This window comes from Eschrichtius robustus, chromosome 2, assembly GCF_028021215.1.
Source record: "Eschrichtius robustus isolate mEscRob2 chromosome 2, mEscRob2.pri, whole genome shotgun sequence".
Classification (NCBI taxonomy): Eukaryota; Metazoa; Chordata; class Mammalia; order Artiodactyla; family Eschrichtiidae; genus Eschrichtius; species Eschrichtius robustus.
In genome coordinates this window covers 17,911,915-17,930,119 of record NC_090825.1, presented here as the reverse complement: position 1 = coordinate 17,930,119, position 18,205 = coordinate 17,911,915, and the positions used below count along the sequence as shown (strand labels likewise).

At 33.4% G+C, this 18,205-nt stretch overlaps 1 long non-coding RNA gene across 2 annotated transcripts in view; it reads right to left on the bottom strand.

The window, feature by feature from the left end:
- Positions 1–575: 575 nt before the first annotated feature.
- The window catches only part of LOC137759205 (uncharacterized), a 520,553-nt gene continuing 502,923 nt past the window's right edge, over positions 576–18,205 (bottom strand). For both annotated transcript variants that reach the window (XR_011073052.1, XR_011073057.1), the window contains exons 10-11: positions 915–953; positions 576–649 (exon numbers count right to left, since the gene is read on the bottom strand). This is a non-coding gene — a long non-coding RNA (uncharacterized lncRNA). The remainder of the gene's footprint in view (positions 650–914; positions 954–18,205) is intronic.

Genomic DNA, 18,205 nt, shown 5'->3' with positions numbered 1-18,205 from the left:
TGACCTGCTAGATTATGTGTAGCGGTATAATACCTCATATTAAATATTGTATTCCCTGGATGTGATGTAGTGAGGGAAAACCAATTGGAAAAGTTTCTTGTCAGGTTCATAATCAGTCCCTCTAAAGAAGGTAAAAAATTGTGTTTTGTCTTCACATGACCCAACCTTAGTGGCCATGAGTTGGATTGGTGGTTTGAAGCTTATCAGTTTCAAGGAGTTCAACTTAAACCTAGCCAGAGAAGAGAGAATACAAAAAAAAAAAAAAAAAAAAAAAATTTCCTTCTTATGCCTCTGACATTATATATCTTATGAGCTATTAAACTTGAAAAGTACTGAATCATGTAAAACATAGGGAAACATAAATATGTTAATATATATAATTAAAGATTACTGATAGCAACATAAAAAATAAATACTTCATTTACTTCGTTAGCTGATCTTTCTGTTAAATTTTTTAAATTATTCATTCATTCAATGTCTGTTAATAGTATATATTGGGTATTTAATTAATATATGTTGACCAAATACATTCTGAAGTCCAATATCACTTTATATATGAAAAGTACCTTAAAATTATGCAAGCATTCTCTTCCAAAATTTCACCTTAGCAGTCCTTATAAGTTCTCATATGACCGTCATCAACCTGAGCCTGTGAAGTTAGAAATAAAAAGTGATAAAAAAGAAGTTTGTTGCTGACCCGATGGTATGTATTCTCTCATTTTTGTGAGTCTATTAAAGTTTGAAACCTTGCCGAGTTTGATGACACTGTGAGATACCACCACTGAGAAAAGCAGAGCAGGGCAACTGGGTGGTTTATACAGACAGAACTAAAAATAAAGTGAAATATTTCCCTTCACTGTGTTCAGAGATTGCATGGGTGAAAATTACCATTTTTATTGACTTGAGTTTCTTACCCAAGACTGCCATGTCTTTCACTTTTGATGTAGTAGAACCTGTTTGAAAAGAAAGAGAGAAGTTTCAAAAGTAGAGACAAGTGATACTACAAACTGATTTACTGGAGTCTAGCTGGCACACAAACTGGGTCCCTTACTGACAGTGACTGGCCTGTGCTCTTGAATTAACTTTTTGTAACCCCTTGCTGTCTTCTATTTGAGTTATAACAATAAATCTGCTAAATGCTCTGAAATTCTTCATCTTAAAAATACCTTGCTTTGTGTGATTTTGAGGAGCTGAAAGGCATCTAAATTTAGGCACACTGAAATCACTTCAAAATAAACAATGCTATATTCAACATGTGTTTGGCTGAAATAGGAATTCACATGTTTTAATTGGCTCTGGATTCAAGGAATTATTTATTTTTAAAAATGTGGGCTTCCCTGATGGCGCAGTGGTTGAGAATCTGCCTGCCAATGCAGGGGACACGGGTTCGAGCCCTGGTCTGGGAAGATCCCACATGCCGCGGAGCAACTAGGCCCGTGAGCCACAACTACTGAGCCTGCGCGTCTGGAGCCTGTGCTCCCAACAAGAGAGGCCACGATAGTGAGAGACCCGCACACCACGATGAAGAGTGGCCCCCGCTTGCCGCAACTAGAGAAAGCCCTCACACAGAAACGAAGACCCAACACAGCCAAAAATAAATAAATAAATTAATTAATTTAAAAAAAAAATGTGATTGACCTAATGACTAAGTATAAAGCCATGAGCAAAAACTCAACCTTTATTTCTCTATATATTCAAAAGAGATTGCACTAAAATCTATTTTTACTAAAATATGAGTCTTTAAAATCTTGAGTTATTGTGATCTGTTGTTCTCTTTAAGTGTTTGAAATAAATCTGAGATTTAGTATTTTTCCCCATAAGGTAAATTCTCAAGGTACGCATTATCTTTGCACTTATGTGAAATAAAAACAAACTTATCAATTAAATATATTGGTAGAATTTTATTACTAAGGAGGAGACTAAATATATGCATTCTTCTTTCAGTTCCCAAATCTCTGAAATTTAGAAGGCTTCCTTAAATTATGTTGTAATGTATAGCTCTCAAAGTCACATAGAATCTCGGCTTTTATCATCCTGACTTTAATCCATGAAATAAAGCAACAAGAGATGAAATATATTCAACAATTTACTTTTATTTATCTTCATAGTGCAGAATAAAAAGATATCTTCTTGCCTATTATTTTCAGAAAGTGTATGTATAAAATCTGTTACATCAGTGATTGAAGGGATATACAAATTATTCTGTCAGTATTTGAAAAACAGTGGGTTCTCTTAATTATTTTAAAATTGAAAAGTATCATTACGTTTAAAATATAATTGATATCTATTTAGAAATTCCAAAACACTTTAATAATCATTGTATAAAACATCATTAAATTCCTAAGCAAGGAGCAGCTGTTAGCCATTTTATTACTCATATCATGACCAAACTTTTATCACCAACTAAAACTGTGATATTACTAAAAAGTTTACTCTTACTTTCATTCATCACAATTAATACCTCAAATCATGGAAGACTAACATGGGGGAAAATCTGTCTAATTTTAAAACACACAAATTTGTGTATATATGTTTAAATTTTTAAAATCAATTCTATGCAGGTAAACTTTAAAACATGTAAGGGAAATTCCCTGGGGCTATAAACATAAAAAGGGAATGGATTGAGTAATAGTCATATAAGTTGATGCTGCAGCTGTAAATGGCCCAATTATATATTTTGCTTCTCTTGGTAATTGAGAAGTTGTTTTTTCTGCCCATAAAAACATATCACATGAAATCTTATTTTTGTATGAATTAAAAGCATGGACCTGGAACCTGAATATAAAGTCAAGACTCATGAAGTTATACAACCTTAGACAAAAACAAAAATATTCCTGCTAGCACAGAAAAAGCACCATAGTATTTAGCTTTATTTGTCTGAGGTTTAGGTAAGGAAAAACGTTTCTACTGAGAATTGTAACCAGGGTCTGTTGCTCAATTTGAGGTAAGGATTAATTTGATAGTAATCATGTGGTCTGAAAATCCAAAGCCAAGAACATAACAACAGAAGAAATGGTTTTAGGATAATGACATCCTTTTGATGTCTACTACAGACAAGCATACTATAGGAAACTCCTCTGAAACAACAACCTGCAATCTTAACTGTACATGATTTCTGCAGAGATGTTCCTGAATGCATACCAATTTAGAGTCAGCAGACAAAACAAACAGTAGGATTATGTGCTCAAAAAGTTGCATATTAAAACTATTAGATGTAAACATTTTAAAGACATCATCACAGACCCTACAGATTAAAAAAATTTTAAATATGTTATGAAAATATTTATGCAAGTAAATTAGAGCATTTAGATGAAATGGATGGATTGCTAGTTAAATATAATTTACTATTAGAAGGAAAATAAAACATCTGTAAAACTCTTTATTTATTAAAGAAATTGAATCTTTAATTGAAAACATACTTATACAGAACTCTTTATGCCTAGAGAGCATCCCAAGGTAAAGTCTTCTGAAATGTTAAGGAAGAAATAACCCAAACTTACAAAAACTGTTCCAGAAAATTAAAATAAAAACTTTTTCTGATTATTTTTGTGAACCTTGAAATTAAAATTCAACAAAGATATCACAAGGAATAATATCTACAGGCCAATCTCTCCAGTGAACATAAATAGAAAAATTGAAGTCAGAATAATGGCCTGTGGAATTAAAAGATATACAAAATGACATTACATCATGTTTGCAGTAGATTTATTTCAGAAATGCTTGGATGTTAAAACATGCAAAACTAATGTTATTTATCACAGTGAAAAAATAGAAAAGAATATAATTACAACAACTTAATAAATTTTTGGAACAATTAAGCCCATTGATGAGGATAAAAAAACAAAACCCCAAAGTCTCAGCAAACCAAGGGTAATTTTTCTTAAACTGATAAAAATATATAAAAAATAACTGACAGCACACAGCATATTTAATGCATAATTTTGAAAACCTCTAATATCATGAGTGAGATAAGAATGTTCTCTAGTAGCAATTATGGAAAAAAGTGTACTGGAGAAAAGAAGAGAAAGGGAAATTTCTCCCAGCAGCCTCAGGAGCAGCAGATTAAATCTCCACAATCACCTTGATGTACCCTGCATCTGTAGAATACTGGAATAGACAACGAATCATCCCAAAATTGAGGTGATGGACTTTGGGAGCAACTGTAGACTTGGGCTTCCAGGGTCTTGGCACTCTGGCCAGGTGTCAGGCCTGTGCCTCTGAGGTGGGAGAGCCGAGTTCAGGAAATTGCTCCACCAGAGACCTCCCAGTTCCATGTAATATCAAACTGCAAAAGCTCTCCCAGACATCTCCATCTCAGTGATAAGACCCAGCTCCACTCAACGACCAGCAAGCTAAAGTGCTGGACACCCTATGCCAAACAACTAGCAAGACAGGAACACAACCCCACCCATTAGCACAGAGGATGCCTAAAAACATAATAAGCTCACAGACACCTCAAAACACAACACAAGACGTGGTCCTGCCCACCAGAAAAGCAAGATCCAGCCTCATCCATCAGAACACAGGCACTAGTCCTCCCGACCAGAAAGCCTTCACAAGCAACTGAACCAACGTTAGCAACTAGGGGAAGACACAAAAAACAATGGGAACTACGAACCTGCAGCATGCGAAAAGGAGACCCCAAACACAGTAAGTTAAGCAAAATGAGAAGGCAGAGAAACACACAGCAGATGAAGGAGCAAGGTAAAAACCCACCAGACCAAACATATGAAGAGGAAATAGGCAGTATACCTGAAAAAGAATTCAGAGTAATGATAGTAAAGAGGATCCAAAATCTTGGAAACAGAATGGAGAAAATAAAGAAACGTTTATCAAGGACCTAGAAGAACTAAAGAGCAAACAAATAATGATGAACAGCACAATAAATGAAGTTTAAAATTCTCCAGAAGGAATAAGTAGCAGAATAACTGAGGCAGAAGAATGGATAAGTGACCTGGAAGATAAAATAGTGGAAATAACTACTGCAGAGCAGAATAAAGAAGAAAGAATGAAAAGAATTGAGGACAGTCTCAGAGACCTCTGGGACAACATTAAATGCGCCAACGTTCGAATTATAGGGGTCCAGAAGAAGAAGAGAAAAAAAAAAGGGGACTGAGAAAATATTTGAAGTGATTATAGTTGAAAACTTCCCTAATATGGGAAAGGAAATAGTTAATCATGCCCAAGAAACGCAGAGAGTCCCATACAGGGTAAATCCAAGGAGAAACACGCCAAGACACATATTAATCAAACTACCAGAAATTTAATACAAAAAAATGTATGTTAAAAGCAGCAAGGAAAATCAACAAATAACATACAAGTGAATCACCATAAGGTTAAAAGCTGATCTTTCAGCAGAAATTCTGCAAGCCAGAAGGGTGTGGCAGGACATACTTAAAGTGATGAAAGGGAAAATCCTACAGCCAAGATTACTGTACCCAGCAAGGATCTCATTCAGATTTGACAGAGAAATTAAAACCTTTACAGACAAGCAAAAGCTAAGAGAATCCAGCACCAACAAACCTGCTTTACAACAAATGCAAAAGGAACTTCTCAAGGCAGAAAACACAAGAGAAGGAAAAGACCTACAATAACAAACCCAAAACAATTAGGAAAATGGTAATAGGAACATACATATCAAAAATTGCCTTAAATGTAAATGGATTAAATGCTCCCACCAAAAGACATAGACTGGCTGAATGGAGATAAAAACAAGACATGTATATATGCTGTCAAGAAGAGACCCATTTCACACCTGAGGACACATACAGACTGAAAGTGAGGGGATGGAAAAAGGTATCCCATGCAAATGGAAATCAAAAGAAAGCTGGGTTAGCAATTCTCATATCAGACAAAATAGACTTTAAAATAAAGACTATTACAAGAGACAAAGAAGGACACTACATAATGATCAAGGGATCGATCCAAGAAGAAGATATAACAACTGTAAATATTTATGCACCCAACATAGGAGCACGTCAACACATACGGCAAATGTTAACAGCCATAAAAGAGGAAATCGATAGTAACACAATCGTAGTAGGGGACTTTAACACCCCACTTTCACCAACGGACACATCATCCAAAATGAAAATAAATAAGGAAACACAAGCTTTAAATGATACATTAAACAAGATGGACTTAATTGATATTTATAGGACATTCAATCCAAAAACAACAGAATACACTTCCTTTTCAAGTGCTCATGGAACATTCTCCAGGATAGATCATATCTTGGGTCACAAATCAAGCCTCAGTAAATTTTAAAAATTTGAAATTGTGTCAAGTATCTTTTCCGACTACAACGTTGGGAGACTAGTTATTAATTACAGGAAAAAATCTGTAAAAAATACAAACACATGGAGGCTAAAAAATACACTACTTAATAACCAAGAGATCACTGAAGAAATCAAAGAGGAAATCAAAAATACCTAGAAAAAACTGACAATGAAAACACGACGACCCAAAACCTATGGGATGCAGCAAAAGCAGTTCTAAGAAGGAAGTTTACAGCAATACAATGCTACCTCAAGAAACAGGAAACATCTCAAATAAACAGCCTAATCTTACACCTAAAACAATTAGAGAAAGAAGAGCAAAAAACCCCAAAGTTAGCAGAAGGAAAGAAATGATAAAGATCAAATCAGAAATAAATGAAAAAGAAATGAAGGAAACAATAGCAAAAATCAACAAAACTAAAAGCTGGTTCTTTGAGAAGATAAACAAAATTGATAAAGCATTAGCCAGACTCATCAAGAAAAAAAGGGAGAAGACTCAAATCAACAGAATTAGTAATGAAAAAGGAGAAGTAACAACTGACACGGCAGAAATACAAACGATCATGAGAGATTACTACAAGCAACTATTTGCCAATAAAATGGACAACCTGGAAGAAATGGACCAATTTTTAGGAAAGCACAACCTTCCAAGACTGAACCAGGAAGAAACAGAAAATATAAACAGACCAATCACAAGCACTGAAATTGAAACTGTGATTATAAATCTTCCAACAAACGAAAGCCCAGGACCAGATGGCTTCACAGGTGAATTGTATCAAACATTTATAGAAGAGCTAACACCTATCCGTTTCAAACTCTTCCAAAATATAGCAGAGTGAGTAACACTCCCAAATACATTCTTCGAGGCCACCATCACCCTGATACTAAAACGAGACAAACATGTCATAAAAAAAAGAAAACTACGGGCCATAATCACTGATAAACATAGATGCAAAAATCCTCAACAAAATACTAGCAAACAGAATCCAACAGCACATTAAAAGGATTATACACCATGATCAAGTGGGGTTTATCCCAGGAATGCAAGGATTCCTCAAAATACGCAAATCAATCAATGTGATACACCATATTAACAAACTGAAGAATAACAACCGTATGATAATTTCAATAGATGCAGAAAATGCTTTCCACAAAATTCAACACCCATTTGTAATAAAAACCCTCCAGAAAGCAGACATAGAGGGAACTGACTTCAACATAATAAAGACCATATCTGACAAACCCACAGCTAACATCGTTCTCAGTGGTGAAAACCTGTAATGCTTTCTACTAAGATGAGGAACAAGAGAAGTTTGCCCACTCTCACCACTATTACTCAACATAGTTTTGGAAGTTTTAGCCACAGCAATCAGAGAAGAAAAACAAATAGAAGGAATCCAAATCGGACAAGAAGAAGTAAACCAGTCACTGTTTGCAGATGACATGATACTATACATAGAGAATCCTAAAGATGCTACCAGAAAACTAGAGCTAATCAATGAATTTGGTAAAGTAGCAGGATACAAAATTAATGCACAGAAATATCTTGCACTCTTATATACAAGAGATGAAAAGTCTGAAAGAGAAATTAAGGAAACACTCCCATTTACCATTGCAACAAAAAGAATAAAATATCTAGGAATAAACCTACCTAAGGCAACAAAAGACCTCTATGCGGAAAACTATAAGACACTGATGAAAGAAATTAAAGATGCTACAAACAGATGGAGAGATATACCATGTTCTTGGATTGGAAGAATCAACATTATGAAAATGACTCTACTACCCAAAGCAATCTACAGATTCAACGCAATCCCTATCAAATTACCAATGGCATTTTTCACAGAACTAGAACAAAAAATTTCATAATTTTTATGGAAACACAAATGACCCCAAATAGCAAAAAAAATCTTGAGAAAGAAAAACGGAGCTGGAGGAATCAGGCTCCCAGACTTCAGACGGTACTACAAAGCTACAGTAATTAAGACAGTATTGTTCTGGCACAAAAGCAGAAATATAGATCAATGGAACAGGATAGAAAGCCCAGAGATAAACCCACGTACATACGGTCACCTTATCTTTGATAAAGGAGGCAAGAATATACAGTGGAGAAAAGACAGCCTCTTTAATAAGTGGTACTGGGAAAACTGGACAGCTACATGTAGAAGAATGAAATTAGAACACTCCCTAACACCATACACAAAAATAAACTCAAAATGGATTAAAGACCTAAATGTAATGCCAGGCACTATTAAACTTTTACAGGAAAACATAAGCAGAACACTCCATGACATAAATCACAGCAAGATCCTTTTTGACCCACCTCCTAGAGAAATGGAGATAAAAACAAAACTAAACAAATGGGACCTAATGAAAGTTAAAGGCTTTTGCACAACAAGGGAAACTCTAAACAGGATGAAAAGACAACCCTCAGAATGGGAGAAAATATTTGCAAATGAAGCAACTGGCAAAGGATTAATCTCCAAAATTTACAAGCAGGACATGCACCTCAATATCAAAAAAAACAAACAATCCCATCCAAAAATGGATGGAAGATCTAAATAGACAGTTCTCCAAAGAAGTTTTACAGGTTGCCAACAAACACATGAAAGGATGCTCAACATCACTAATCATTAGAGAAATGCAAATCAAAACTACTATCTGGTATCACCTCACACCAGTCAGAATGGCCATCATCAGAAAATCCACAAACAATAAATGCTAGAGAGGGTGTGGAGAAAAGGAACCATCTTGCACAGTTGATGGGAATGTAAATTGATACAGCCACTATGGAGAATAGTATGGAGGTTCCTTAAAAAACTAAAAATAGAACAACCAAACGACCCAGCAATCCCACTACTGGGCATATTCCCTGAGAAAACCATAATTCAAAATAGTCATGTACCACAATGTTCATTGCAGCTCTATTTACAATAGCCAGGACATGGAAGCAACCTCAGTGTCCATCGACAGATGAATGGATAAAGAAGAGGTGGCACATATATATAATGGAATATTACTCAGCCATAAAAAGGAACAAAACTGAGTTATGTGTAGTGAGGTGGATGGACCTAGAGTCTGTCATACAGAGTTAAATAAGTCTGCAAGAGAAAAACAAATACCGTACACTATTCCACATATATATGGAATCTAAAAAAAAAATGGTGCTGAAGAACCTTAGAGGCAGGACAGGAATAAAGACACAGACGTAGAGAATGGACTTGAGGACACGGGGAGGGGAAAGCATAAGCTGGGACGAAATGAGAGAGTGGCATGGACATATATACACTACCAGCTGTAAAACAGATAGCTAGTGGGCAGCAGCCGCATAGCACAGGGAGATCAGCTCGGTGCTTTGTGACCACCTAGAGGGGTGGGATAGGGAGTGTTGGAGGGAGACACAAGAGAGAGGAGATGTGGGGATATATGTATATGTATAGCTGATTCACTTTGTTATAAAGCAGAAACTAACACACCATTGTAAAGAAATTATACTCCAATAAAGATGTTTAAAAAAAAAAGAGGAATGAAATATCAGGTAAAACAGTGAATAAAGTATCACATTCCCTTGGGGAAACCAACTGAGTTTGGAAAAAGTTATTTAAAAAAAAAAAAAAAGTGTACTGGAGATTCTAGCCAATGCAATAATGCAAAGAAATAAAATAAAATCTGCAAGGACTTGGAACCAAAGAAATAAAAACACCATTACCCCGAAGTATGAATGTGCATGTAGAAAATCTAAAATACTTTATACATAAATAGATTAAATTATAAATTTGTGCTTCTTTTTTTTGTCTTGATTTGTATAGCTTGTTTCCAATATGTATTTGGAAATTCATATGTCCAAGAATAATAAAGGCTTACTTGATGAACAAAGTGAGGGGTCAGAATTTGTCCTCCCAGGTATGAAAGGGAAATAATTAAGTGGGTGTGGTATTGATGAAGAAAGGCCAGTAACAATGACAAAATGGAACACAATGCTATACTAAGATATATGAGACATCAATGTTAAAATTTGGATATTATTATTATTATTATTATTATTATTATTATTATTATTATTATTATTAGTTCTTCTCCTGGGGCATATTCCTATAAATGGATTTGGTTTTTAAATTGTGCTTACCTTCCACTTTACCTAAATTGTCAAATTACTCTACAAATAGTTTGTGACAAGTCACCTATCCATGAGTAATGAAGTAGAACCCATATTTCACAATATTCTCAGCAATGCTTATAATGATGAAATTTAATTATTAGGTCTTTAATCATTCAAAAATGGCATATTTTTGTTTTAAATTAAACTTCATACTTCATTGGCCATTTTGGTCTCTGTTGTTGTGGCTATTCATATATTACTTTGCTTTTTTTGCCTAAGAAAGGATTCTTTGTTTTGCTTATTGATTTGAACAAATCTTTATTTTTCTGATAAAAGTAATAATGATTTTTTTAAATCTTCTTCCATAATTTGAGTTGGATTCATGATTTACTTTTGATGTCTTTCATTGTATAGAGTTTTATATTTAATATAATTATATATCAACATTTGCATTATAGATTAAAATGTTTATTACTAAGAAATGCTTTTCTACTATAAAGATATTCTCTTATGCCTCTTCTAAAATGTTTAGTTTTTTTCACTTTTTATGAGGATAATTTTAAACTGTAAAAAATTTTAACATTTATGAGGATAATCTACCTAGAATTGAATATTATAAGAGGGAAATAAATACAGTACTTTATTTTTATATGGATAGCCTGTTACCTAAGTACAATTCATAGAATAGTCCTTTACCCACTTATTTTTTTCAACTTTTCATTGAGGACTGACACACAGTAAGAAAAATATTCATATCACAGAGCACAGTTCACTGAATTTTCACAAACTGAAAGAAAATACATGCAATGAGAAAAAGATCAAGGACTATGAATTACTAGAGCCAGAATGTTAATGTAGTACATATTTTCTTCTCCTCAAATTAAAAACAACCCAAATGCTCCTCAACAAATTGAATGGATAAATAAATAGAGGTTCATGCTTGAACTAGAAGATTATAGGGTAGATAAGATGAATAAGCTAAATTCCCCTAAACCAACATAAATAAATCTTAAAGAAAACATATTGTTGACAAAAAAGAGAAAGTCACAAAAGGATAGAATATATAAAACTATATATATATATATATATAAAAAGTTTGAAATCATGCCAATGTTATACTTAAAAAATAAACACAAAAGGAACATGGTAATGATAAACCCAAACCAAGTTAATGATTATCTCGTTAACATTTTATTTACAAAATTATTCTTTTAAACTCTGAGATTTAAAAATTTTACTCTTTGCTGTTTCCTAACATGAAGGTTTATGCCATATATTTTTATCTAAATTTTTCATTAGCTATACTACTAATTTTAATAGATAGTGCTTACATTAATTTATGGTTTTGGAAGTTTTGTAAATAATTTGAGTTTTAGCTTATGGTTTTTCAGTTTTTATATTTCTAATTAATTTCTGCATTGTTCACAATTATTGATTCAAAAATTTATTAATAATTCAATTTATTGGATTTATACAGAATATTTTATATAACATTTACTTTTGGAATTAAATAAGAATTTTTGTATAAAGTCTCATAAATATAAGAAGTGTTTTTAAACAGAATATTTTCACTTTTTTGGGTGAACAGTTTATTTAAATATTTATTCAATCAAGCTTATGAATATGTTTTTTAAAATGTCTTTACCTATTTTAGTGTACTTTAAATTTATTATTTCCCATCCAATTCTACCCAGATTAAAATTTTCTATTAATATGAATACTTTTAAGCAATTATACAAGGTTCTGATTTATGTTTTATAAACATAAATGTATATATACTATGTTACTAGGTATATATACAGGTTTATGATTGTTATATTCTCTATTCTTTACTTTAATGAATTATCATCCCTATCACTATTTTACTTCCATTTTGTCTTTAGTTACATTGCTATTCTAGAAATAAAAACTCAGAGGCTATTTATCAAAATATTGACTTTTGCAGATTCTTTTTATCTCTTTTCAAAGACGTTTAAATGTATTTTACACATACTCATTCTGTATATTGCCTCACCTTTTTGTTCTGTGGTTTCAGTGATTTGCTTGATTACAAAATTAACCACAATATCAATGTTCACTGAATACCTGCTCTGTGTCGGGCACTGCTCTTATGTGCAGTCAACCAAATCAAAAATCTTTGCTCCTATGAACTTGTGTTCCAGTGTAGAAAACATAAAAGAAATGACATGGGCAATGAAAAAATAGAATATGCCTGATCATAATAAAAAATAAGTGGAAAAAAAAATCAGGGAAAGGAGATAAGAAGTGTCTATTATGGCATTGGGGGCTCCAAATTTAAGTAGGGTGGCTAAGACACTACACTGAAAATATAATGTTTTAGGAAAGACCTACTCTTCTTGCTAAGGCAAGAGATATGCGAGGTAAGGTGCCCAATCAAAGGTCACAGAAAGCGCAAAGGCCTTGACCCAGGGAACAAGCCTGAAGTGGAACACAGTCAAGTCACATGTAGCTTCCTTGCTGCTTTCCTTGTGTCTTTATCGGAAGCGCTTTGATACTGAATTCAGGTAGCTCAGTCGTAGCACTCAAACCAACAAGGATTTGACATAGTCTCCTCAAAATTATCCAGATGTGGTGGGTGTAGCTGTAAGATTTCACCATGAGCCATGTGGGCTCAGCTCTCGCTCACCAGCCTTGCCTTCAGAACTTCTTCCTTTTACCATCTGGGTTTTCTCTTTCTTCCTGTTGACCTCGCATATACATTTTAACCTTTACTTTATTTATCACTTCAATCAATTTTGTTGACTATAAATTTATAGTAACATTTTCCACCTTACTTTTCCACTTAAAAGTATTTTAAAACTTTTTCATAATATAGTTTTAATAACTACAAATTAACCCATCACAGACATATCAAAATTTACTTAAATTGTCATGTCATTGGTCATAATATGCATACAAGGGAAATAAATAAACTATTGAGGGCTCTTGAATTTTTAAAGGACTTAAAAACACTTCTTTAAGCCGCCTGGGACACAAACATAGGAGTCTGACTAATAGAGGAATAAGTGGCTATTTTTACTGATGATATTGATATAAGGGTAAATCATTTTTACCCAGAGGGTAGGGCCTGTGCCCTTAAGGTCACACATCACCACAAGCAGGCCAGAAAACATTCTCTCTGCAGGTAAGAGATCTCCAAAGAAATGGGAGAAGATGTATACTAAATTATGCATACTAATTCTCTTCTCCCCAAATCAACCACCAGGAAGGATAATGGGGCTTGAAATCAGAAGCGATTCTCTAGAGAACCTCCATCTACACAGAAATATGAAGCCAGGGGAAAAGAACGTCCCTCCTACCCAGAGCCCATTGTTTAGGAATTGTGAGAGGTACTTTACATTAAAATGTCCCTACGTTTATCCTATTGAGTAGTTTTTGCTCTGAATATTAATGAATATACCAATTTAAATGACCAGAATACTTAAACTGTAATTTAACGTCAACACTCAGAATAATGGTAATTCCTGCAATTTCCTCAAGACCAATGAGTAAGTGATTGAGTTTTGGCTAGACAGTGTGATTTACACAGATTGGAAGGAAGAAAAAAAGGAAACTACCTCAGATATAAAATCACTTTTCTTCTCTTAGGAGAAAGAAAATTGATTACAGCTTTGAGATAACAGTTTTTCCTGTTTCTATTCTTCAAGTCTTGAAAAATCCCAGCTACCACTTTCAGTCACAGGATCAATATAAATTAAGAACTGAATAGAGAGAGATTTTGATTTTGATACACTTGTATTCCTGTTATTGTCTTCTTACATACACATGCACCTTATTTTCATGTGCTTTGAGTTTCAGGATTTAACAAATAATGATCCTAGATGCCCAGTTAAATGTGAATGTTGGACATGTAATTTTAAAATAGAAGTACATCCCAAATATTTATACAGATGTTCACTAAATCATGAACAATTATCTATTGTTACCATGTCACAAGCAATATTTGGGATATACTTATACTTAAAAAGCATAATATTTAATTAAAATTCAAATTCACCCAAGCAGCCCAGATTTTATCTACTAACTTGTATTGGTCCACTGTTCTGGTCTGGAAATTACACATGGAAATGGAAAAACCTTATTACACTTAAAAGTGTCTACACATTTAATCAAATACAGTACTTTCTTAACAAAGCCTGTAACTTTATAATAAGTTTCTAATAAATTTAACTTTAAAATAAGTTAAAACAATAGGAACTTTTAATAGCACTTGTCTATTTTCCTAATCTGCATCTAATCAACGTCAGTATACTTTCCTATATTTTTATTAGAAAATAAAATAGTGTCTGCTTTGAGTAAACATTGACTCCAGCATACTACCTGTTCTGTCAAGTTTACTTTGCTAAGGCTTTATTATTTCCATGAAAAAATAAAGTCCCAAATGTCAGTTTAATCTTAACTGCCAGTTAACCAATACGTAACACAAAGTATGCTATTATGGTATAGGACATAATAGGAAATGATCAAAGATTGTTTCAGCTACAATGATAGAGTGAAAATATACTGTTACTAGTAACTACTTTCTATTTACAATTTACTAACTTTTCCAGATCGTAAACTTTCTCAATAGTATATAAATGTATATCTACAAACATTTAGAAACAAAACAAAAATAACAGACAGATCTGACCTCAAAAAAAAAAAAAAATCAATGATTTCTTTAACACCCCTAACATATAGGCTTTTAGTACAGAAAAACAAATAGCAATATCAGGGAAAGAAGAAAGTAAATGATATGGTTTGGGTTTGGTGCAGGTTAATTGTGAAATATCTAACATACCTTCTGCATTTTGTAATACTCTAAAATATGGAGATTTAATATTTTAACTAGATCATGTTAATAGCAACAGACATATTTTAAAGACATCTTCTTCTTTTAAAAACAATGCATTTCTTTCAAGTTGACCTGAAGGGCCAGCAATAGATGATAAAATTGTAGAGATTAATTAGTTAAGTTTGATAATTTAAGGCCACTTTTATACTTTGAAATAAGGGCCTCAGAGATTATCTAACACATTTTTCTACAAAGAGAAAAGAACATATTTATAAAAATAAAAACTCATGGTTGTCCAATAAGCAGGTGGTTTTGAATTATGTTAAATATAAATAGATTGAAGGCATGTAAATACCTGTAGCTTAGATGTTTTATTTCATTTTTATTATTAATAAAAACAAGCCCTTCCTTGATTTTTCAACAGACGTGTAACAAGTATGGGTATGTTTTAACAACCTGTTTATAAGTCTGTGAAGAACAAATGATGAAAGACAGAAATGGAAACAGCAGATGAGACGGATTTGCTTGCTTTGTATTTCCAAATTTTAGTTTGGCAGTGATATTTTCAAGTTTCTGATGCCTGGGTATGTTTTCCTTTCTGGAGATTTGAATGTGAGGTTTATATTCAAGGGATAATCAAGCAATAAATGCTGAAGGTAAAATTTCATACATTCCCAAGCATATAAATTATTTTCTTCAAAATCCCTTCATTTTCAGGAGGTGACTATAGGCATTTATACCTATTAAGCCCAGGGGGCTTCTGGTCCACTTACATTACACTCTTTGGTTAGAGTTTTCTTATCTCTGGAAACAAATTGAAAAAATTCAATTAAGTTTATCATGTCTCTTACCACCAGAAAAGGAAATTAAAAGTAACTTCAGCTGATATTTTTAAGAAGTTTTGCTTAACAAATATAATATGTGAAGTAACTCTCATTATTCATTTTGTTTATGGGCTTCACTAATTAATTACGTAATTAACAATGTCAAACTATTAATCTCTACCCCTTGAGTCAGAGTTTAGATATCTTTAGTGAGCTCCATTCAATGAAGTAACTAATATCTCATATACTTTCTCCACATGAGATAATATAAGTGAACACACAGTTGTTGTCATCAGGGAATATATCATCTAGGAAAAATGACGACCTACAATCAGCAACATCAAATAATCTGTAGTAATAAAAGGCAAGCCAAATGCAATTTATTCCAGCCCCACTTCCTAAATCTCTGAAGAGCCCAGAGGTCCTAGAAAGATGTTCTGGTCACACACACACACACACACACACACACACACACATAATCAGCTCTCAGATCTAAAAATGTCTTTATTTTTTAGAAAATGGATTCCATGAAGGTTAAAAAGCAATCAATACCAGATTACCAGAGGGTATAGGTGCAGAATTGGATATAGTCATTCAAAGCATTAAATTAAGAATATGGCAATATAAAAATCTTAAAAGCATCTTTTAGGTGTTCAAAACATAATGTATAAGTCATTCATAACTAATTTGAGCTTTATAGATGGGGGAGAAAAACAGTTAACATTTGAAAGTCCTGAAAACTTTTCCTTGGGTAATTATACAAATCAAGCAGTTTGCCTTTGATCAAATTCCTTCCCTTTGAAATATATATATATATATATATATATATATATATATGTCTAGATATCTAGATAGATATCTAGATAGATAGGTAGATAAATTGATAGATAGATAGATAGATAATCTTGGTTGTATGAAGTTCTGTGGAGAAATGGAATAATAAGGAATACAGTAACAGGTATATCAACTTCCACAAAGAAAACAATAAAAAGTTACCCTGGATTCTTCTGAATTCTCCTCCTCCTCTGAAGATTCTGCAGGTCTTTTATAAAATCTGGAGCCATAAGGAGAGAGAAATAATGGGCAACCAGAGATTACTCTACTGCATGGTATATTCCATGGATTCCAGGGAATAGCAAAAAATTTACTTGGGTGTATTATTTCCTGGTTTGCTTCATTATACAATATGCAGTCCAAATAATCTGCAGAGCATGGGGAAAGCTAGATGGTAGGGTGTAGAAAGTTTCTCATGTACAGCGAAGAAAGGAAAAAGCTATTAGTGTTCACTTTTGATATGGATGTGCTTTACAGATTTGGTCATGTAGGAATTCTCAGTGCCTACATTTGCTCTTTGTAGTGTCCAATCCTACTTCTCCAAATGGGGGTTTGAATGAGGACTGCTCTACAAAGGGCATCAATGTTTGAGTCCTTAAGTAGTTTTCCCTTTATTTATGACTTATGTCCTGTTATGGAGGCAGGGGTCACATCTGAATTAAGAATTCCCAGTTAATCGTCAATAAAAGAGGGACAAAAAGCAAGTTGATCCAACATACAGGGACAAAAGTGCTCATGGTAAAGGCAGCCTATGAAACAGCAGGAAAACCAAGAAAATGCCATATACAAGGCTGAGGGACGCCAGGACCAACGGCAGGGAAATGACTTATTTTCTGAGTTTATGCTCATATTTAATATTCCTGGTTTAGGTTGAGAAAGGAACATAAATGAGTCCAACACAAAGTTCACACTTAATTTTGGTTGTGAGTGATATAGTATTTCATAGTTAATTAAATTTAATTTTTCATATACTGAAAACTCCGAGAAGAGTGGGGAAAAAGATGACTGTTATTCAGTCATGTTCTACTCCTGTAAATAATGGTAAATTAGGCACTGATAATATATTACACCGGTGTAGGACATACCATTTTAAAAGCCAAAGGCTTAAATATGTAGTTTAAAAGTTATAAAGACATAAGTACAGTATACATATTTTTTAATCAAATCGTTGTGGATAAACTTTACTGTAAAATAGTGATAATACTGTAAAATAAATGACCTTGTGTCCTTTTTCAAGCTACAGTGGAGGAGAGAATGCTTTGTTATTCAAGGTTCTCTATTTGGTGTTGGGGGTAGGGAGCAAGAGGAGGTAAGTGTGGCCCTGGTCAAAGTACTTCACCCCAGAAATTTGGTAGGTTTTTAAGTTACTGCTTTC